The sequence below is a fragment of the Vulpes vulpes genome, chromosome 14, assembly GCF_048418805.1.
Source record: "Vulpes vulpes isolate BD-2025 chromosome 14, VulVul3, whole genome shotgun sequence".
Taxonomy (NCBI): Eukaryota; Metazoa; Chordata; class Mammalia; order Carnivora; family Canidae; genus Vulpes; species Vulpes vulpes.
This window is the reverse complement of record NC_132793.1, coordinates 103,048,674-103,071,510: the sequence shown is the minus strand read 5'-3', so window position 1 is coordinate 103,071,510 and position 22,837 is coordinate 103,048,674.

The window sequence follows — 22,837 nt, the reverse complement described above, 5'->3', positions numbered from 1 at the left end:
AATGCAGCTTATAATAAGTTCCAAAAAAGTGGAGTGGCTACTTCACGGGGAGCAGGTGCTGGGTATCAATTCATTATTAAGAAAAATACAAAATAAAGTGATTGTTTAAAAACTATAAGGTCAGAGATAAGTCTTTCAGGCAGTGCTGGAAGTCAAATGCAGTGAGCGATTTCCGCTTCTTTGTTAAACATGCAGGGTTTTTTTTAAGTCATTTTTCAGAATCTTTTAATTTCCTCACCTCTTTTACCTGCCCTTCCAATAGATAAAAAGCATGATCCCCACAAAGGAAAAATAAAATAAGAGGAAAATTGGGAGACAAACCAGAAGAGACTCTTAATTCTAGTAAACAAACAGGATTGCTGGAAGGGAGGGCAGTGGGGAGATGGGGTGCCAAGAGGATGGGGTGCCTGGGGGATGGGCATTAAGGAGGGCACATGAGATGCCTGGGTGGCTCAGTGGCTGAGCATCTGCCTTTGGCGAGGTCATGATCCCAGGATCATCCCAGGATCTAGTCCTGCATCAGGCCCCCTGCAGGGAGCCTGCTTCTCCCTCTGCCTGTGTCTTTGCCTCTCTCTGTGCCTCATGAATAAATAAAATCTTAAAAAAAAAAAAAAAAAAAAAAGGCAAGTAATGGAAGGAGCCCTGAGTGTTATCTGCAACCGATGAATCACTGAATTCTACCTCTGAAACTAATACAGTACATGTTAATTAAAGTGGATTTAAATTTAAAATCTTTTAAAAAGAAACAAAAAAAGCAAGATCCCCTCTACCCTCCAGCACCCGGGCCAGAGGAGGTCCATGTCCCTGCCTCATGGTGGATTGAGAGGAAGAGGCCACCAGAGGGGGGCGTGCTCATCCACCAGCACCTGCTCTAGACCAGGTGACCTCCTAACTGGTCCATCGTGTCATGCTCACCTCCTAGAACAGCAAGAGTGGTCCTTCTAAGATGTAAACGACATCACGTGGTGCCCCAGCTCAGTACCCTGCAGCAGCTGCCGTTAGCTGTTAGGATAAAATCCAGAGACTCTCTCAAGGTCAACAAGGTCCTAAAACATCCTCCCACCCCTGTGACTTCTCCATCCTCTTTCCTGCTCGCCTTTCATCACGACTTCTGTGGGCTGTCTCCGTGTGGCAGCTCCTCCGAACCTCCACTTGGCATGATCCCACCACACAACTTGCCATAGCTACAGTAGCTGACTCACCTCCTGCTCTCAGAGAATTCAGTGTCTCCCCCCTTGGCCACCACCCTGTCATTTGTCTATATGGACACCTGTAGCCCTGGGCTGTCATCTGGCCAGATGCTGCTGTCACACTCACACCCACCATGGTCTCCTTAGGCTCCACACTTCTCCCTGAGGTATCGGAGGTCTCCTCACTCAGAGGAGTTCATCCACTTGTGCCTCTGGACAGGTACATTCGTCTGGGTCCTCCAGGAAGTGGATGCCAGAAGGACTAAATGTGCAAGGGTTTTATTAAGATGGAAAATGCTATCGGAAACAGGTAGGGAGCTGGGGGAGCCAGACACAGGGCAGGTCGGAGCCCCGAGGGAAGACAGAAGGATAGAAGGTTGGTTGGGTGAGGGAGTCCAGGACTGCCACATAGTCTGTGGAGGGTTCAGCCAGGACCTTGTGGAGTCTCTGGCCCAAGCCGGCCATCAGAGCAGCCCTTCATCCCCCAGGATGGGTTCCCTGGGAATCGGACCCTTGCCACACCCCATGTGGCTGTGAGCAGCCTGCTGGAAGCATGGCCTCTGTGCCAACGCAACAATGGGTTTGGGACATGGTCCCTGGAGCCCTTGGCCAAATCCTACCATTCTGAAGTCCCTGGGTTCTATTCAAGGTGGATTCAAACCTGTATTTTTTTCTGGACTCAAAGTAGTGTTCCAGTTCTTTCTGCAGGCCAATACCCTCACTCACCCCCCACCCCACAGCTGCCTCAGGGGATGGCGTCCCATCACTTCTCCCCTCTCCCATCTTTGTCAAACTCATCCTCTCTACCACTTCCATCTCTCTAGCCTATGACTCCTGCAAGCCTCTCTCATCTTAATGATTAAAAGAAAAAATAGCTCTCCGGACCCCTGGTTCCTCCTGGTGACTCTTCTTCCCTTTTCTTTGTGTAGCTGAAGACCTTCAAACAGTGGGTTTTACCTCTCCCCTAAATCACTGCATTTCTTCCCTTACCTAATGAGGGTTCCACCCTCACCAAGCTTCCAGTGACCCCCCAGACAGGCCTTCTCCAAAGGATACATGTGGCTCTGTAGTGGACACTGGTCCCCCCTCCCTGGCTTTTTCTCTCCTCACACTCATGCTCTTTAGGATGTCTCATTCATCCCCATTTCTAGGCTTCAACTATCCAGGCTGATGCCTCCTGAGTCTACACCTCTAGAGCTGCCCTCTTGACTAGCAGATGCCCACTGGATGTCACAGAATTATCCATAGCACTCCTTTCCAGCTCCACTGTGCTAAACTCGATTTGTCATCTCTCCAGCAAACATTTTCCTCCTTTCATTTCCTTGGCTTCGTGGATTGAGGGAGGGATGCCATCACCTGGGCGACCCAAACTGAAACCCCAGGGGCAGTACTAGGTATGGTCAAGAGCATTGCTCTTCAAGTCCAACCTTCCTTGACTGTTCCACACACCAACCGGGTGGATTTGTCCACATAACAGCTTCTCAGGGTCTCCGTTTTCTCATCCATATGATGAGGATAGAAACAGTCTCTACCTTGGTGGATCCTGATGAGGCTCAAAGGACACCGTGCATGAAAATTGTGCAGCCCAGTGCCTGGCACGAGCCGTAAGCAATCAACAAACACTAGCTGTAAGCATCACCGTCACCTTGTCATCATCATCACCACCACTACCCTGACTTTTCCTTGATCTCACTCCCAGCAGCAGCCACCAGCCACCAAATTCCACGACAGATCTGCATACCAGAAGATGTTCCCCTTTCCATGCTGGTGGTCAGAGCCCGTCCAACAAGGCAGGTGCTCTGCTTCCGAATCCTCCTTCCCCAAGGAGGGAACAGCCTCCTGCTGTTACCAATCTCTCCAACCACCCTCCCTATAGCAGCCCTGGGGAGCTCCACCACAGCACAGGACAGACTGTCCCTGCTCCTCCAGGTGCTCCCCGCTGCCCCTGTGAGGATGGGACCCCCGCTTTCCCGCCTCAGCCAGGCTGACCCCTGCCGTTGGGGAACCCCATCGGCCCGGTTCCCAAGGCCCCGCATCTGTCGCCTTCTCTCCAGGAATCACCTCTCCACTCTCTGAGCCCTAACCCTCCATCCTGTTGAGACTCAGGTCAGGTGCCGTTGCTTCCAGGAAGCCCTCTGTGACCTCTCTGTCCTTCCTCCTGGGTGGGGGAGTACAGCAAGTCCTTACGGGCAGCCATGTGTTATCAGGGCTTGCTCACCCCCAGCCTTCACTTGACAGATCTGCTCTCAGCATTCACCCTTCACCAAGGGGCCTCCAGCTGTCAACCAACTGATTGGTCGAGAACCCACCTAGGGGCAGCCCCTGCAGCGGAGCGGTTTAGCGCCGCCTGCAGCCTGGGGTGTGATCCTGGAGGCCCGGGATCAAGTCCCACGTCAGGCTCCCTGCATGGAGCCTGCCTGCTTCTCCCTCTGCCTGTGTCTCTGCCTCTGTGTGTGTGTGTGTGTGTGTGTGTGTGTGTGTGTGTCTCTATGAATAAATAAATAAAATATTAAAAAAAAAAAAGAGAACCCACCTACTATGCATCAGGCGCTCCTGAGCATGCACTAGACATGGTGCCTTCTCCTGTGGGATTTAGAGTAAAGAGGACAGATATGAAACCAAAATAAGTTAAAAAAAAAAAAGTAAATAAAAATGCATTATAGAAGCTTAATTAAGCGTAAGAGGAGAGATCTCTATCTCTGATTTCTCTGGATAGCATCCCGGCCTCCGCCAGCCAGGCCTGAGGGCACAGGGTCATGACCTGCCCCCCCCCAACCTCTCCCCCTCCTAGGTTGAGCACTCTGGACCTCCCTTCCAGGCCTGCGGCTACAGAAATGTAACTTAACTGTCAATTACCAGCACGTCCCTAAACCTTCAGCTTTGTGGGGTCATCTTTATGTTTATATTCAAATTAAATAACCTGAACTTTCTCCTTCCCCACCCCCACTTTTAAGAAGACTGACCTCGGCCACCACTTTCTCCCTCAACCTTTGAACAGAAGAGAGACACAAGCCTCTCGGGTTCTGGGCACATACTTTCAAATCAACACAACTTCAGCTGACAGCTTAAACCTGGCGGTTTCGCCCTAATCACAGGGATCTGACAATACCTCCTCCCCCAACTAAGCTCTCAAACCATTTACTCCCCCACCCAGCAGAGGGTCAAAGACCACGGAGGGGGCACATCTATGGCCTTTTGGTCTAGCACAGGGTGGTTTCCTCCAAACGGATAATCAACTTCCGCCCAGATTTTGTCTGATTTCTCAAAATCCCCCTCTCCTGGGAAAGTTCATATGTCACTGATTCTATGTCTTTCTTTCCTTTTTTTATTGAGATAAAATTCATACAGCATAAAGTTCATTTAAAGCCGTTCAGGGCAGCCCCGGTGGTGCAGCGGTTTGGCGCAGCCTGCAGCCTGGGGTGTGAACCTGGAGACCCCAGATCGAGTCCCACAACGGGTTCCCTACGTGGAGCCTGCTTCTCCCTCTGCCTATGTCTCTGCCTTTCTGTGTCTATGAATAAATAAAATCTTTATTAAAAAAAAGCATACAGTTCAGTGGCATTTCGTACACTCACTATGCTGTGCACCTCTTCAGAATGTTTTGATCACCCCAAAATAAAACCCCATCCCCGGTAACGTCACTCCCTGTTAGTCTGCTAACTAATCCACTTTCTGTCTCTGTGGATTTGCTTTTAGTGGACATGTCATATAAATGGAATTGTACACTAGGTGGTCTTTTGTATCTGGCTTCTTTCACTCACCATGATGTTCTCAAGGTTTATCCACCATGTAGCATACATCACTCCTTCTTAGGGCTCCATAATAATCCACGGTGTGGAGATACCACATCCACTTTAATTTGTCTCTCTTCTCATCAGTTGATGGTCATGCAGGTCATCTAAGAGTGGAATTGCCGGGTCATACAGTAACTCTATGTTTGATGCCAGACTTTTCTAAGGTCACTGATTCTAAAGCACAGTTGCATGTTGGGGGTCCCTAGAAATCTTTTTTTTTAAGAGTTTATTGATTTATTTAACAGAGAGCCAGAGAGCACAAGCAGGGGGAACAGAAGAGGAAGAGAGAGAAGCAGGCTCCCCACTGAGCAGGGAGCTTGAGTGGGGCTCATCCCTTGACCATGACTTGAGCCGAAGGCACATACCAAACCGACTGAGCTACCCAGGCACCCCACAAGGCATCTTTTTAAAGTACTGCTTCCTGGGAACACCTGGGTGGCTCAGTGGCTGAGCACCTGCCTTCAGCCCGGGGTGTGATCCTGGAGACCTGGGAACACATGGAGATCCCATGTGTCTCTCATGAATAAATAAATAAAATCTTTAAAAAAAAAAATAAAGTACTGCTTCCTACTCCTACCCTTAGAGGGTCTGATATAATCCCTCTGCTCTGTGGCCTGTGCACGGAGAGTTTCAAAGCTCCCCAGGGATTTCTCACAGCCCAGGTGGAGAATTTCTGCTATAGACAATGGGAACTCACAGATGACATTAATAACTCCTGAACTTGCCCTCTGAAGTCAATATTTTGAGACCTGCTTGATCATGAGAATCTTCTGGGGACACTCTTAAAATTCAGATTCCCAGACCCCTCCTCTGGAAATGTCCTAAGTCCTTAGTGGGCCTCAGGGCAGGGGAAGCCTGGAAATCTCAAGTTTCAGCAGTCACTTCAGGTCTATCTTATGATCTGGCAAGTTTTGTGCCAGATCTTAGATTCTTCTCAAAATGTGGCCTCTTGCAGCAGCAGCAGCTGCTAAAACTTGTAAGAAATGCAAATTCTAACAACTACTAAATCAGAATCTGCTTTTCTACCATGTCCACGGTGATTGTAAGCACACTAATATCTTAGAAGAACAGTGTTACGCTACTTATCATAAGCAGTATAGTCTGCAAATAAGTGGTTCTCAAACCTGAGCATGCATTAGGTCATCTGAAAGGCTCATAAAAGCGCGGGCTGATCTTGGAGCTTCTGATTTTGTAGGCCTGATGCAGGATTCCTGTCGCAAGTTCCCAGGTGATGCCAATGCACTTGGTCTGGGAACCACACTCTGAGAATCCCAGATCTAGAATCTAGACTAGGGTTTCTCAGATTTGGCACTATTAATGTTTTAAGCCAGATAATTCTTTCCTGGGTGTGGGGGCTGCCCTGTGCGTGGTAGGTTATTCAGCTGCTTCTCTGACCCCCACCCACTAGATTCCAGTAGCACCCCCAAAATTGTGGCAGCTAATTATGTCTTCATACATTGCCAAATACCCCACCCAAGTGGAGTGGGTGGCCGAGCAGCCCCCAGTTGAGAATCACTGGTCTAGAACATTCCTAAAAGGGAGGGGTCCTGCCACTCATCCCACTCATGGGGAGAGTAGACTTGATTCCTAGTTTGGGCAACAGCCTCTCCTCTCAGATCCTGGAGCATGTACAGAGGAGCCTGAGGCTCGGTGGGTAGGGGAGGCAACAGCCTTGAACCAGGATTTCCTCATCTGGGGAAATGATACCGTGTTCCTGCCTTGCTGGCAATGATGAGGCTGCAAGAGAAGCATCTCTCTGAACACCAGATGTGAAGTCCCAAGCAGATAGCCCATTCTCTGTCACCCTCCTTTCCTCATCCAGAGATCCTTTTTTGGGAGGTATGCTTTGTCTAGTCATAAAAAAACAGACTTTCTAAGAATTTTTTTTAAAGCTTTATTTATTTATTCATAAGAGACACAGAAAGAGAGGCAGAGACACAGGCAGAGGGAGAAGCAAGTCCCCCCACATGTAACTTGATCCCAGGACCCTGGGATCACGACCTGAGCCAGAGGCAGATGCTTCACCACGGAGCCATCCAGGTGCCCCTTCCAAGAAATTTTTAAAGTGACTACAGAAAAAAAAAAAAAAAAAAGAGGCTACAGGTAAACTATATAAAGAACCAAGTGTCTATTGGTCACTTGATGCTTTTAAAGCTGCACCCTAGGCATCCGTGTGATGGGTAAGCTTGAATGAGTCTGAATGTTATACTTCCTATGTGTTCCTTGCAGAGAGCTGAGAATATCAAAGGAGGGAAAAAGACATTTTTAAAAGAAGCTTCTGGCTCTCTCATCTTCCTTGACAGGTGAGTCCCATTTCGTATTGTTGGGGAACAGTGCCCTCTGCTGGAACTTTCTGGTCATTGCGCTTGCCGCTGAGCGCTACTCTGAGTCCTGCAGGACCAGGCAAGTGTGTTTGGAAATTCCCCTGGTGACCCATCCATGTCCTCCAGCTGAAAGGCTAGCTGAAAAGAGGAGTTGAGTGCCTCGGCCTAGGACGCTGGTTAAGGTGGGGTTCACACGGGCCCCCTGATGCTCCTCAGCTTGGTGCATGTGGAACAGAAGCTGAGATCAGGACCCCTGTGACCCCCTTGCAACCAGCCCGCACATGGAGTGATGTGGTGGGAGGGACACATGTGGGGCCCCAGGCTCCTGGCTCCTCTTGCACCGCTGCACATCCCCAGCTGTGTGGGCCTTAAACACCTCCACCTCTCTTTCTCCATCTGTAAGATGATGGTTTTAGACTGTGCTTTAGGGTGTCCTGGGGAACCTCACAGAGGCCTCGCAGGGGACCTGAGCCCATCCCACTTCTATCTGGTTTTAGACATTAGGGTTTAGTATTTTGTTTTGTGTTCTGCTAAAAAGACTTTCTTTTTTGAAAATCATGCAGCAGCTGATCTCTGAACTCCCTCCAGGGCTTCCTGTGACTCCGGCTGCCCTGCATAGGTGTGCGAGATGTGTGCCAGGGTCAGGTCACTGCATCCTGCATGACCTGCCCCACCTGTCAGGCTGAGGGCCACCTCTTTCTTCACCCTGAACACACCCAGCCCAAAGGAAGTGCTGCATCTGTGTGATCACAACTCCCTCTGAAACCAGCTGTGTGGCAACAAGTTCTATACCTCATCAGATTTCAGAGTTATCTTAATTATCCTCTAAAATGAAATTATGTTTGGTCAGTGAAAACAAGTTCACTGAAATTGGTCAGTAATGTTTGGTGCCTGGAGCCTCCTTGGCCTGCTCCATTGTACATTTTCCAAAGTTTTACCTTTAAAATGTAAGCCTGGGGGGATCCCTGGGTGGCGCAGTGGTTTGGCGCCTGCCTTTGGCCCAGGGCGCGATCCTGGAGACCCAGGATCGAGTCCCACGTCGGGCTCCCGGTGCATGGAGCCTGCTTCTCCCTCTGCCTATGTCTCTGCCTCTCTCTCTCTCTCTCTGTGACTATCGTAAATAAAAAATAAAAATAAAATAAAAATAATAAAATGTAAGCCTGGGGTGCCTGGGTGGCTCAGTCAGTTGAGTGTCTGACTCTTGATTTCAACTCAGGTCATGATCTCAGGGTCCGGAGATCGACCCCCATGTTGTGCTCCCTGCTCAGCTGAGAGAACGCTTGGGATTCTCTCTCTCTCTCTCTCTCTCTCTCTCTCTCTCTCTTCCCCCTCTCTTTGACCCTCCCCCTGCTCTCTCTCTTTCTCCTTCAAATAAATAAATCTTTAAAAAATAAAATGTGGGATCCCTGGGTGGCTCAGCAGTTTAGCGCCGCCTTCAGCCCAGGGTATGATCCTGGAGTCCCGGGATGGAGTCCCATGTCAGGCTCCCTACAAGGAGCCTGCTTCTCCCTCTGCCTGTGTCTCTGCCTCTCTCTGTGTCTCTCATGAATAAATAAATAAAATCTTTAAAAAATATTAAAAATATATAAATAAATAAATTAAATAAATAAAAATAAAATGTAAGCCTAATGAAATGGTAGACATTGAAGACCAGAGCCTGTGAAGTTTGATTTAGATGCTATAAAGGTATTTATAGGTATTTATACCTTTATCTCTATGGTTTTTTAATATGTTTACTTTTTGGCAAATAAAAGTTTATTTAAGGTGTACACTGTAATGTTTTGATGTGCGTATATCCTGTTAAATGATTTCCACAACCAAACTAACATATCCATGACCTTCCATGTTACTTTTTTGTGTGTATGTCGTAAGAACGCTTGATATCTACCCTCTTAGTGAATTTCAAATGTATCATACATTATTACTAACTACAGTCACCATGCTTCACATCAGAATCCCAGAATTTATTCACCTGAAAACTGGAAGTCTCTACTCTTTGTTCAAAGTCTCCCCTTCCTCCAATTCCAACCCTCTGGTAACCACCATTCTTTGTTACTGTGAATTCAATTTTTTTCTTTTTTGTTTTTTTAGATTCCACAGATAAGTGAGCTCATAAAGCATTTGCTTTCTGTGTGTGGCTTATTTCACTTTGTCCTTCAGGTTCATCCTGTTGTTGCAAATGGCAGGATTTACTGCTTTTTTGAGGCTGAGTGATATTCCATCGTGTGTAGGTACACCACATCTTCAGCCATTCATCCATCCATCCATGGACTCTTGTTTCCATGTCTTGGCTACTGTGAATGATGTTGCAATGAACATGGGAGTTAAGATGCCTCTCTGAGATAGTGATTCTATTTCCCCCCAGATCTATACCCAGAAGAAAGATGGCTGGATCCCATGGTAATTCTATTCTTAACTTTTTGAGGAACCTCCATACTATTTTCCATAGTGGCTGCACCAGTTTGCATTCCCATCAACTGTACACAAGGGTTCCCCTTTCTCCACATCCTCACCAATCCTTATTGTCTTGGGAGTCGTTGATAATAACCATCCTAACAGATGTGAGGTGCTGTCTCACTGTGGTTTTGATTTGCATTGCCCTGATGAAAATAATATTGAGCATCTTTTCATATTCCCACCAGCCATTTGTATGTCTTCTTTGAAAAAAATGTCTGTTCAGGCCCATTTTTTAATCAGATCTTTTATTTATTTGTTGCCATTGAATTGGGAGTTCCTTATATTTCTTGGATATTAACCCCTTATCAAATAGATAGGTTGCAAATATTTTCTCACATAGGTGGCCTTTTAATTTTGTTGATTGTTTCTTTTGAGGTACAGAACTATCAAGTTTGATGTAACCCTGCTTATTCATTTTTGCTTTTGTTTCCTGTGCTTTTTACATCTATTCCAAAAAAAACCCTTGCCAAAACCAACGTTAAGGACGTTTTATCCTGTGCTTTATTCTAGGAGTTTAATAGATTCAGGCCTTTCATTTAAGTATTTAGCCCATTAATTGTATGTTGTATATGAGTTTAATTTCATTCTTTTGCATGTGGTTGTCTGGTTTTCCCAACACTATTTATTGAAAAGACTGTCTTTTCCTCTATGTATATTTTTGCCTCCTTTGCCATAGATTAATTGACCACATATGTGTGGGTCTCTATTCTGTTCTATTGATCTGTGTGTCTATTTTTGTGCCAGCACCATACTGTTTTGATTACTACAGATTTGTAGGGTATTTTGAAACCTGAAATTGTGATACCCCTGGCTTTGTTCTTCCTCATCAAGATTGCTTTGGCTGTTTGGGGTCTTCTGTGGTTCCACACAAATATTAGTATTATTTGTCCTACCTTTGTGAAAAATGCTGTTGGTGTTTTGTATTTTGATAAGGATTGCATTGAATCTGTAGATTGCTTTGAGTAGTATGGACATTTTGACAATATTAATTCTTTCAATCCATGAGCATAGTATATCTTTCCAATTGTTTGTATCTTCTTCAATTTCTTTCATCAATGTCTTGTAGTTTTCAGAGTACATGTCTTGTACTTCTTTAAGTTAGGTTTATTCCTAGGTATATTATTATTATTGGTACAGTTGTAAATGGTGCCGTGTTTTTTTTTTTTTCTCTTTCTGTGACTTCACTGTTAGTATATAGAAATGCTACTGATTTCTGGGTATTGGTTTTGTATCCTGCCACTTTACTGAATTTATTTATTATCCAGCAGTTTTTCAGTGGAATCTTTAGGATTTCCTATGTATAATATCATGTCATTAGCAAATAGTGACAGTTTAAACTTCTTATTTACCAATTTGGATGCCTCTTTTTTCTTTTTCTTTTCTGACTGACTGCCATGGCTAGGACTTCTAGTACTCTATTGAATCCAAGTGGTGAAAGTGGATATCCTTGTTTTATTCCTGATGTTAGAGGGAAAGCTCTGTTTTTCACCATTGAGGATAATGTCAACTGTGGGTTTTTTATATATGGCCTTTATTATGTTGAAGGATGTTTCCTTTAACCCCATTTTGTTGAGAGTTCTTATCATGAATGGATTTGAATCTTGTCACATGCTCTTTCTGCATCTGTTGAGATGATCATATGATTTTTATTCTTCATTTTGCTGATGTAGTATATGACAATGATTGATTTGCAAGTATTGAATCATTCCTTGCATCCCAGGAATAAATGCCACCTAATCATGGTAAATGATCTTTTTAATGTATTGCTGTATGCATTTTGCTAGTATTTTGTTGAGGATTTTTGCATCTATGTCCATCAGGAATATTGGCCTGCAGTTTTCTTTTTCTTTTTCTTTTTTTTTTTTTCTTTTTTTTTTTTTTTTTTTTTTTGTGGTATCTTTGCTTGATTTTGGTAATAGGGTAATTCTGGCCTCATAGAATAAATTTGGAAGCTTTCCTTCCTCTTCTATTTTTTGGAATATTTTGAAAATGACAGGTATTAACCATTCTTTGAGTGTCTGGTACTCATCATTTATGAATGCATCTGGTCTTGGACTTCTATTTTTTGGCAGTTTTTTGATTACCAATTCAATTTCTTTGCTTGTAAATTGGTCTATTCAGATTTTCTATTTCTTCCTGGTTGCTTTGGAAGATTGTATGATTCTAGCAATGTATCCATTGAACACTATTTTATCTGATATCAGGATCACAACTCTAGCTTTCTTCTCATTTGCATTTACCTGATTTGCCTTTTTAAAAAAGCTTTTCTGAAAAACTTTGTTTTTGATATGTCTCTTTAGATCTTCAATACATTTTGAGTTGAAGCCAACTTGAAAATTCTTTTATTAGATAAATTAAGTCCATTAACATTTATATACAGTTTGTATGTTTGGCCTCAGTACTGTCTTATTAGTTTATAATTACTACATATGTGTATTTATTATATTTCTCTATTTGATGTATTTTCTTCTAATTTTTAAATTTTGTTTTGATATTTAGGAAGGTTTGCCAGGTCATAGAATATTTATTTAGTTACCTTTATAGTTAAACCTTTTATAATGATCTTTGTCCTATATTTTTTATTCATTTGGTTTGTTAGTTATGAAAAACATTCACTGACTCCTCCCTTGTACAATAATCACTTGTACAATAATCCATAAATTTAGCTTCCTGTCCATTTGTATCTTTTTCTTCCACCCTTTCCCTCCCCTTTGTTTTAGTCTTAGAGCTACAATTAAATATGTTAAATGAATCTGAATTTATAATATTCTTTGTCTTCTAGTATACTAAATGTGTGGGTTAATAGTGATTTTATTTGTTCTTATTGTTCTGTACAGTATTTTGGAGGAAATGTGGAGAGATACAAATTTAGGTACCCACCATCATGCAGGGATACCTGGAAATTCTCTTGCACTTTGAGAACCCAGAACAACAAAGTGTCTACTGCAAACATGTGCTTTTCTGGCTCATGAGCATTTTGTTAGCCTCCTTTCAAGTCATAAAATATTGTTTATCTGTATATGCAGATGTATTTATTTAGACTTGGATGCTGAGAGTTCCATCTGTGCCTGTATTTACCCACCATGTTCTTAGATCATCATATGCATGACTCAGGTGCTGCTGCATTCTTCTTTCATATCTTATGGTCAAGACCTTGCTACGGTTCTGTGATCAAGACTTCAAAGGGAACAGAGAGGAAGCCAGAGCTGTGGGCCAACATCTCTATTTTCTCCGTGTCTATTAGAGACTCTGCATCATGAACCAAGACTTGTAAGTGGTACCGATATTTATAGGCAGGCAGGTACTAGGTTGAATGTTGTGAATGTGTCTTTTAGCCCACATTTCCTTCTACATTAAAAAATATATAAAGAAAAGAAAAGAGGGGAGGCTGGATGGCTCAGTCCGTTGAGCATCTGACTCTTGGTTTCAGCTCAGGTCACAATCTCATGGGTCGTGAGACTGAGCTCCAGGTTGGGCTCTGCACCCAGTCTCCTTGAAGATTCTCTCTTCTGCCTCTCCCCTCTACTCATGCAGGTCACTCACATGTGTTCTCTCTCTCTCTCTGCCTCTCTCTCTAAAATAAGTAAATATTAAAATAAAAGATGAAAACCTAGGGCATATTCTCAGATTCAAGAATGCCCAAGTCCAGGCTATTCTCTTGGAAAGGGAATTACAGATTAATTCTTGATATTCTTGTTTTTAAAAGATTATATTTATTTATTTGGCAGAGAGAGCACATGCACACAAGCAGGGAGAGTTGCAGAGGGAGAGGGAGAAGGAGGCTCCCCACTGAGCAGGGAGCCCTATCCCAGGACCCCAGGGAGCTCAATCCCAGGACCCTAGGATCATGACCTAAGCCAAAGGTAGATGTTTCTGTGATGCTTCTGTGACATCTGTGACTTCCAGAAATTAATTTTCTGTCTCTTTCATAGAAAGGGATGAGACAATTTCTATTGTTTTTATTCACTTGTTTATTTCCATTGGGATTTATTTTTTTAATATTTAATTTATTTATTCATGAAAATACACAGAGAGGAGAGAGAGGAGAGAGGCAGAGACACAGGCAGAGGGAGAAGCAGGCTCCATGCAGAGAGCCTGACATGGGATTCGATCCTGGGTCTCCAGGATCAGGCCCTGGGCTATAGGCGGCGCTAAACCATTGAGCCACCAAGGCTGCCCTCCATTGGGATTTAGATAGGAGTAGATTGCCTTTACTCTCAAGTCAACAATTAGCCCTGAAAACTTAAAGATATTATACTTTTACAGCAACATCTAAATACAGTGTTAAGGAAAAGTATAGTGTCAAAAAGAAAAGAAAGAAAAGAAAAAAAGAAAAGAAAAGAAAAGAAAAGAAAAAAAGAAAAGAAAAGAAAAGAAAAGAAAAAAAAGAAAAGAAAAGAAAAGAAAAAGTATAGTGTCATTCTTAACAGATGTTAATAGCTCATTAACTGCCCACCCTGTGTGCTGGACTCCAGAGATAAAACATGGTCCTCAAGAAACTTGTACTCTTGTGCATCAGGGGAAGGATGGATATATAGGATAAATAACAGGCATTAATAAAATGCCTGGTATGGATACCAAATGCTACAGCAAATCAGGAGGGCCTAAATCATACAGGGGAGTTTAATGCAGGAGAAATGAACAGAACTGGGGCCCAAAAAGAGAGAACCCTCAACCAAAGTGAACTTAGGGAAGAGAAGATAAACAAAGGTGATAAATAGGACATCTGGTGTGGTCCAGGTGTTCTATAAGGGTGCTTTATTTTCATCACTAGCTAATGCTAGTTACCTTCTTTCTCTGATATCTTGGAAGAAATTCTAGTCTTCCCAAAGCTATGAGTACAGTTACTGACTCATCACCAGTAATTGTTGTTGCCATCCTCTTGAATGAATAAAATGCCACCTACTGGGTCAGCCTGTATTGAAGAGTATAGGTCTCACCTCAGAAGCTCTGTGCTTCTCGAAAGTACAGTTGGCTGGTGAAATCCATTTTATATGTCTGAAGGTAATTTCCCATTTCTGGTTACCCATTTTTTCTCAACACCACCCATTCAGAAAATACTGGCAGAGTACTATGATGGTTAATTTTATGTGTCAACTTGGCTGGGTCACAGTGTTCAGATATTTGGTCAACCATTATTCTGGATGCTTCTGTGAAGGTTTTTCTGGATGAGATTAACATTTTTAAAAAATGTTTATTGTTTTAGTTGACATATGTTATGTGAGCTTCAGGTGCACAGCACTTTGATTCAATAGTTCTATATATACCATGCCCACCAAGGTAAGTATAGTCACCATCTGTCACCAGATGACATTATTACAGTATTATTGTCTATATACCCTTTCCTATCCTTTTCATCTCTGTGACTTATTTTATGCCAGGAAGTTTGTACCTCTTAATTCCCTTCATCTGTTTCACCCATCTCCCCAACCTCTACCCTCTGGCGACACTAGTTTGTTCTCTGTATTTATGAGTCTGTTTCTGTTTGTTTTGGTTTTAGGTTCCACCTGTAAATGAAATTTTATGGTATTTATCTTTATCATTCTGGCTTTTTTCACAGCATAATACCTTTTAGGTCTATTTATTTGTCACAAATGGCAAGATCTTATTCATTTTTATAGCTGAGTAATATTCCATTGTACATATATTATATATATATAAATATATATAATACACACATACATACCACATCTACTTTATCCATTCACCTACCAATGGACACTTAGGCTGCTTCCATATCTTGGCTATTACAAATAATAAACATAGAGGTGCATATATCTTTTTGAATTAGTGTTTTCATTTTCTTTGTGTAAATGTCTGGTAGTATAATTACTGAATCATATGGTATTTCTACTTTTATTTTTTTGAGAAACCTCTGTACTGTTTTCCAGAGTGGCTGCACCAGTTTGCATTCCTACCAAGAGTGTAAAAGGGTTCCTTTTTCTCCACATCCTCACCAACACTTCTTATTTCTTGTCTTTTTAATTCCTGGCATTCTGACGGATATGAGGTGATTTCTCATTGTGGTTTTGATTTGCATTTCTCTGTTGAGTAGTAATGTTAAGCATCTTTTCATGTGTCTTTTGGCCATCTGGATGTCTTCTTTAGAAAAATGTTTATTCAGGCCCTTCTCTGCCTATTTCAATCAGATTAGGTTTTTTTTAAAGATTTTATTTATTTATTCATAGAAGACACACACAGAGAGAGAGAGAGAGAGAGAGAGGCAGAGACACAGGCAGAGGGAGAAGCAGGCTCCATGCAGGGAGCCCGATGTGGGACTCGATCCTGGGTCTCCAGGATCACAGCCTGGGCTGAAGGCAGCGCTAAACCACTGAGTCATCCAGGCTGCCCAGATTAGTTGTTTTTTGATGTTTGATTTTATAAGTTATTTATCTATTTTAGATATTAATCCCTTTATCAGTCATGTCATTTGCAAATATTCTGTCTTTCAGTAGGTTGCCTTTTTGTTTTGTTAATAATTTCCAGTGCTGTGTAAAAGCTTTTTATTTTAGTGTAGTTCCAGTAGTTTATTTTTGCTTTTGTTTCCCTTGCCTAAGGAGACATATCCACAAATATGTTGCTAAGACTGATGTCCAAGAAATTTCTGCCTTCTTTTTAGATTTATGTTTTCTCAAGATGCCTGGGTGTCTCAGCGGTTGAGCATCTGCCTTTGGCTCAGGGCGTGATCCCACACTGGGCTCCTTGCATGGAGCCTGCTTCTCCCTCTGCCTGTGTCTCTGCCTCTCTGTGTGTGTCTCTCATGAATAAATAAATAAAATCTTTAAAAAAAAAAGATTTCTGTTTTCTTTTAGGAGTTTTGTGGTTTAAGTCTCCTGTTTAAGCCTTCAATCCACTTTGAGTTTATTTTTCTGTCTGGTGTGAGAAAGAGGTGAGGTTAAATTTAAATTGATCGCCTTTTGGGCACCTACGTGGCTTAGTGGTTGAATGTCTGCCTTTGGCTCAGGTTGTGATACTGGGGTCCTGGGATCAAGTCCCACATCAGGCTCCTCACAGGGAGCCTGCTGCTCCCTCTCCCTATGTCTCTGCCTCTCTCTGTTTGTCTCTCATGAATAAATAAATAAAATCTTTTAAAAATAAATAAATGAAAATAAATTGATTGCCTTTCAGTAAGGCAGATTACCATCCAGAATGTGAGTGGGCCCCATCCAATCAGTTGAAGGCCTTCATAGAACAAAGACTGACTTCTAAGAAAGAGAGTATTCTGCTATTAGACTGCCTTGGCATCAAACTGCAACTCTTCCCTGAGTCTCCAGCCTGCCATCCTACCCCCTCAGATACACACATACACATGTGCTGTTTAGTTCTGTTTCTTTGGAGAACCCCAACTAGTACAAGTACCTAGGTAACTTCTTTATGAGGATGAACAAGTGTAATCATGGATAGGGCCATTCACAAAGGATGGACTGCCACTCCTTCAAGAAATGATTCCAGATCTTTAAACAAGTGAAAAATCCTAATAGGCAACAGAAGTACTCTAGGGAAACAAGGAAATACCAGGAATAAATGTGTTGTGCCCTCACAGTTAGAGACCATGCAATGTCTGAAAGAAAAGGTTAAACATGCAAACATAATTCAATAGACTAAGAAGAATAATAGGAAGATTTCAGAGCTAAGGAAAGAAACTGAGGACCAAAAAAAGTCTCTATAGAACTAATTCATAAATAAGAATAAAATTCAAGGAAGATAATGAATTGCGCGCGCACACACACACACACACACACACACAAATCCCACAGAAAGGAAAAAGGCAAACAAATGAAAGCAATTAGAGGTAAAATGAACAATATGGAAGACACACACAGATAAATGATGTCCCTAAATAAAGAATAAACAAATGGAATGCAAAAAAATTGTCCAAAATTAGGACAGATGAAAACATTCCTGAAATGAAGAAAGAATTATTATTATCAAAGTCAGGCCATGGAAATGTTGCTGAGGGGAAAGACAGTAATATCAAAACTGAGACCCATCCTGAAGAAGTTTCTCAGCTCTAAAGATGAAGAACAGTGTTGGTACATAGGCAAGCTTCTCCAAAAGGATAAAGCCAGAAGACAGGGGAACAAGACAAAAATAACAGCTCCATGCTTCCACCTAACAAGAGGTGACCATTTCCTGTACATCAAAGCCCTCAGCCTTTTCCCAAAAAAATGAGACACAAAATTCTAACCATCCCCACACACATCTCTGGATAAGGCTAATTTCTCTTCTAATTCAGTTGGAATCCATGTGAACTACTTGGAACCTGAAGACTAACAGAAAGCCTTATATAAAATAACAAGGAGAAATGGGAAGGAAAGAATAATATACATGCAGATGTATATGCATATATCAAGCAAGGAAAAGTATGCATGGCTACTCTACCGCATGTCTGTAACTGGGACTCAAGAGGCAGTTCTCAGACCTGCTACAGAACCTTTTCTTGTTAGAGGCTGAGCTGGAACACATTGTAGCAAATGTGACCTCCAAGAGGAAAATCAAGCATTTTGTCTCTTTTATAATGGTAGGCAGTCTAAGAGTACTGTGTCAATCCCTTTGGAAGGGATATCCCAACATGTTTTAGACCCATGAACTTAACAAAAACTGTTAAATATGCCCCTGAAATCTTGTGGTTCTAATTTCCTATCTTCTGACACACATGTATCTTAATAAGACATCTAAGCTACTTGTTACTTCCTGTTCATCAGAACCAGTCATCATTATATCATCAATGTAGTAGGTTATTATGATTTTCTATAGGATGTCAAAACAACCAAGATCTCCCTGCTGATTAGATTATAGTAGAGAGCAGAAGAATTATCGTGGCCCTAAGGCAAGTGTACCATTATCTCTGCTAGATGAAAGCAAACTGCTACAGGAGACCTTGCAAACTGATATAGAAGGAAAAGAATTTGCCATTTCAGTAGCTGTGTACTAAGTATAAGGAGGAGCTGAGTTGATTTGCTCCAGAAAAGATGATACATCCGTAACAGCAACTGCAATTGGTAGCTCCACCTGATTATATGATAATCAATGTTAAACTTCAAGATCAAACTACCTCTATGCAGGCCAACTAGGCAAGGTAAATGGACACGCAGTAGAATTAACATCTCTGTGGCTTTTAACTCTTTGAGGTGGCACTGACCTCAGAAATACCTCCAGAGATGTTTTTGGCTTACATCCTGGTGCGGGGGAGGGGTTCCAGGTCTTCTACTTGGCTCTTCCTATCGTAATAGTCCTCATTCAATTGATCAGAGAGCCAATGTAGGGGTCTTACAGCTGCCAAACATGTCCATTTCAATTATACAATAAAGAAATATGGAAATAGCCTGGTTTATTTTGTTAACCTCAAAATGTATTAATTAACAAAACCTAACTCATGTATCTAAAACAAAACATCTCTGAAAGGTTGAAAGGCCAAGTATGGACATAGACATAGCAGGAAAATGAAAACATAAAGAACACGGAGCTTAACACTCAAGTTACCATCTCTAAATATCTTTATCTGCTGAAGAGAGTCAGAGCTTCTTGGGGAAATGACTGACTCCATACCTGGGACAAGAAAATTGCATGTGGGACATCTTGTCATACCAGAAAGCAAGGAACATATCAAAGACTTCTTCTATGGTTGTCATATCAAAGGGACTCATTATGTAATTTGAAGAGCACCCAAAGTTCAAAGATGAGACAACTCCAACATCAATAAAAAATGACAATTTCCAATGAATAGAGCACATCAAATATGTTTAAATCTGCAAGTTCATAATAACACTACAAAATATAGAAAAGGAGAAGTTCATAGATTACTTTTGGTGAATGCTAGAGAACCAACTCCTTATTTTGAACACTTAAGTAAGTGGAAACTGACTTTCCCATGTGAACTGTACCTCAGCGTAACCAAATAGTTGATTAGATGGTCTCTTCTTTGAGGAATAATCCAGTTAATAAGTGGAGAAGAAATTATAGAATATGATATTGCACCTTTTTGTTACTTAGAATGTATTGTGGATCGTTTAAAAATGAGGTATTATTGGGGCACCTGGGTGGCTCAGTGGTTGAGCATCTGTCATTGGCTCAGATCGTGATCCCGGGGTCCTGGGATTGAGTCCTGTATCAGGTTCCCTGCAGGAAATCTGCTTCTCCTATGTCTCTGCCTCTCTATGTGTCTCTCATGAATAAATAAATAAAATCTTCAAAAAATAATAAAAATGAGGTATTATTAAAATGAGAAAAGTAGGGCAGCCCTGGTGGCCCAGCAGTTTAGTGCAGCCTTCAGCCGAGGTGTGATCCTGGAGACCTGGGATCGAGTCCCACATTGGGCTCCCTGCATGTGTCTCTGCCTCTCTCTCTCTCTCTCTCTGTCATGAATGAATAAATAAAATCTTTTTTAAATTTTTTTTAATTTATTTATGATAGTCACACAGAGAGAGAGAGAGAGGCAGAGACACAGGCAGAGGGAGAAGCAGGCTCCATGCACCGGGAGCCCGACGTGGGATTCGATCCCGGGTCTCCAGGATCGTGCCCTGGGCCAAAGGCAGGCACCAAACCACTGCGCCACCCAGGGATCCCATAAAATCTTTTTTAAAAAAAGAAAAAAATGAGAAAAGTAGACATCGTGCTGATTGATGGAAGTACATAACACCACCTGTGAAGTATTCTTGCCAAAATATTGAACCTGAATCTGATCAGGCCTTTAGATCTAAATACCAGTTTGTAGGAAACACGAGGGATTGAGGAACACATGATGTACTATCAAGGAAAACTCTTTAAAGTCAAAGCTCTGGGAAATGCTACAGAGGAAAAAATATAGTATAGTATCTCTGACAAACATATTACAAGGAAAGAAAGAGATGGAGCAGAAAACCTATAGCCTAAAAGACACAATGGGATTTATCATGATTTGGATAGACCATTGGATACACCATAAGTAATTAGGAAACTATTAGGTGAGTTTGAATGCTATCATGCTATTTCATAATGATGTTAAAGAATGACTGTTAATTGTTTAAAGAATGGATAGTCATCTAATGGTTACTTTTAAAGAGTCATTATCTTTTGGAGATATATATTTAGAGATGAAGTTATATAATATTGGGGATTGGCTTCAAAGTAATCCAGGTATAGAGGGAGTTTTCAGAGACAGACAAGATTGGCCATCAGTTGATAGTTGTTGGAACTGCATATTAAATGCAATATGGGTTCGTTATACTATTTTTTCATGATTTTGCACATGTTTGAAAATTTCCTCAATCAAAAGCTTTAAGGATTTCATAAAAATAATATACAGGGTAATAATTTAAAATCGGGTAAGGTAAATTAAGTGAAAAAGTAGTTTATAAAACCAAAAGACTTTAGAATGTTGAAGAGAACAATCCACAATGAAATTACAGCAGTAGTAACTCTTTTTGCAATAAATAAACTCCATAATACAAAACTCCAAAGAAATAATAAGAAATTGGCAAAAGCATAATAGCAGTAAGAGACTATAATTCATTTCTCTGAGCAAGTAACAGATACAATAAACACCAAAATAAGAGCTATAAAAGTTCTGAGTTATATAATCAATAAGGTTGCATTCCATACCTGAGCACACTGAATTTTTTCTGCTTAAGTATCAACACATTTATAAAAATCAATCTTTTATAATGCCATAAAGACAACCTATGTAAATTCGAAGAAGTAGAATAAAATCAGACCCCATTCTGTTTTAATAATGCAATAACACTAGAAATTAGTTAAAAATAAGATCTATTATGCTATAGGTTGGCAAATAGAACTCCAATAAAAAAATATACAGAAATAAATAAATAAAAATTTAAAAAATAAGATCTAAAATATTCTCCTACATTGCTAGTGAGAATGTCAAGTGGTTCAGCCACTTTGCAATACAGCTTGGCAATTTCTAGTAAGTTGAACATAAATGTCTCATATGGCCCAAATATCTCACTCCTCCATATAAGTCAAAGAAAAGAGAAAGTACATGTCTAAAAAGAGATTTGTACACAAGTAGTCATAGCAGCTTTATTTGTAATAATCAAATACTAAAAAACAACCCTAACGCCCTTCAGCAATTGAATGGATAAACAAGTTGTGGTATATTCATACAAAGGAATAGTACTCAGCAATGGAGAAAACAAACTATGGATACATGGAAGAATGCGAATGAATCTCAAAATAATGATGCTGAGTAAAAGAAGCCAGGCATGAAAGAGTATACATCACATGATTCCATTTGTGTACATATCACATATTCCATTCTAGAAAACACAAATTAATCTCTAGTGACAAAAAGCAGATTAGTAGTTCCTTGAGGAAGTGATGATTACAAAGGGTCATGAACTTTTGAGAGTTACAGATACATTCATTGTCTTGATTGCGTTAGTGCTTTCATGATTACACACATTCGTCGAAATTTATCAAGTTGTGCGCCTTAAAAATGTGCAGTTTATTCTATAGCAATTATACTTCAATTTTTTTAAATCCTAGAAATAAACCTAATAAGAAATATGTAGGACCTAAATGAAGAAGGTCTTGAAAGTCTATCAAAACACATAACATAGATGTGAACCATGGAAAGACAGACTTCAGTCTCATGGGGATGCTCGATTTCATAAATTTAGCGCAATAAAAACATCAAGGGATATTGATTCACTTAATTATTTGAAGTTGAAAAATGATTCCAAAATTATCCTAGAAAAAATGAAACCCATGAGACTATCCAGGCTACCCAGAAATAGAAGAGTAACATTGGCATAGGAATAGATAAATCAATGGAAAACAATTGGGAATATAGAAATAAACCCCAAAATAGACAGGTGTCTGAGATGTGATTAAATGGTAGTTCAGATCAGTGGGGAGAGGATTATTTAATAATTGAAATTGTATAATGAACTAACAATTGTGAAATGGAGAAATTGTATCTCTCTTTTCTCTGTCTCCATCACACACATGCCCTCACAAAAAAAATTATTTTAAATAATCAAAAATTTTAATGTAAATGAAATCATCAAAGTACTAAAACAAGGCATGGATAAACATTTTTGTAACTGTGAATTGAGAAAAACCTTTCATAAAT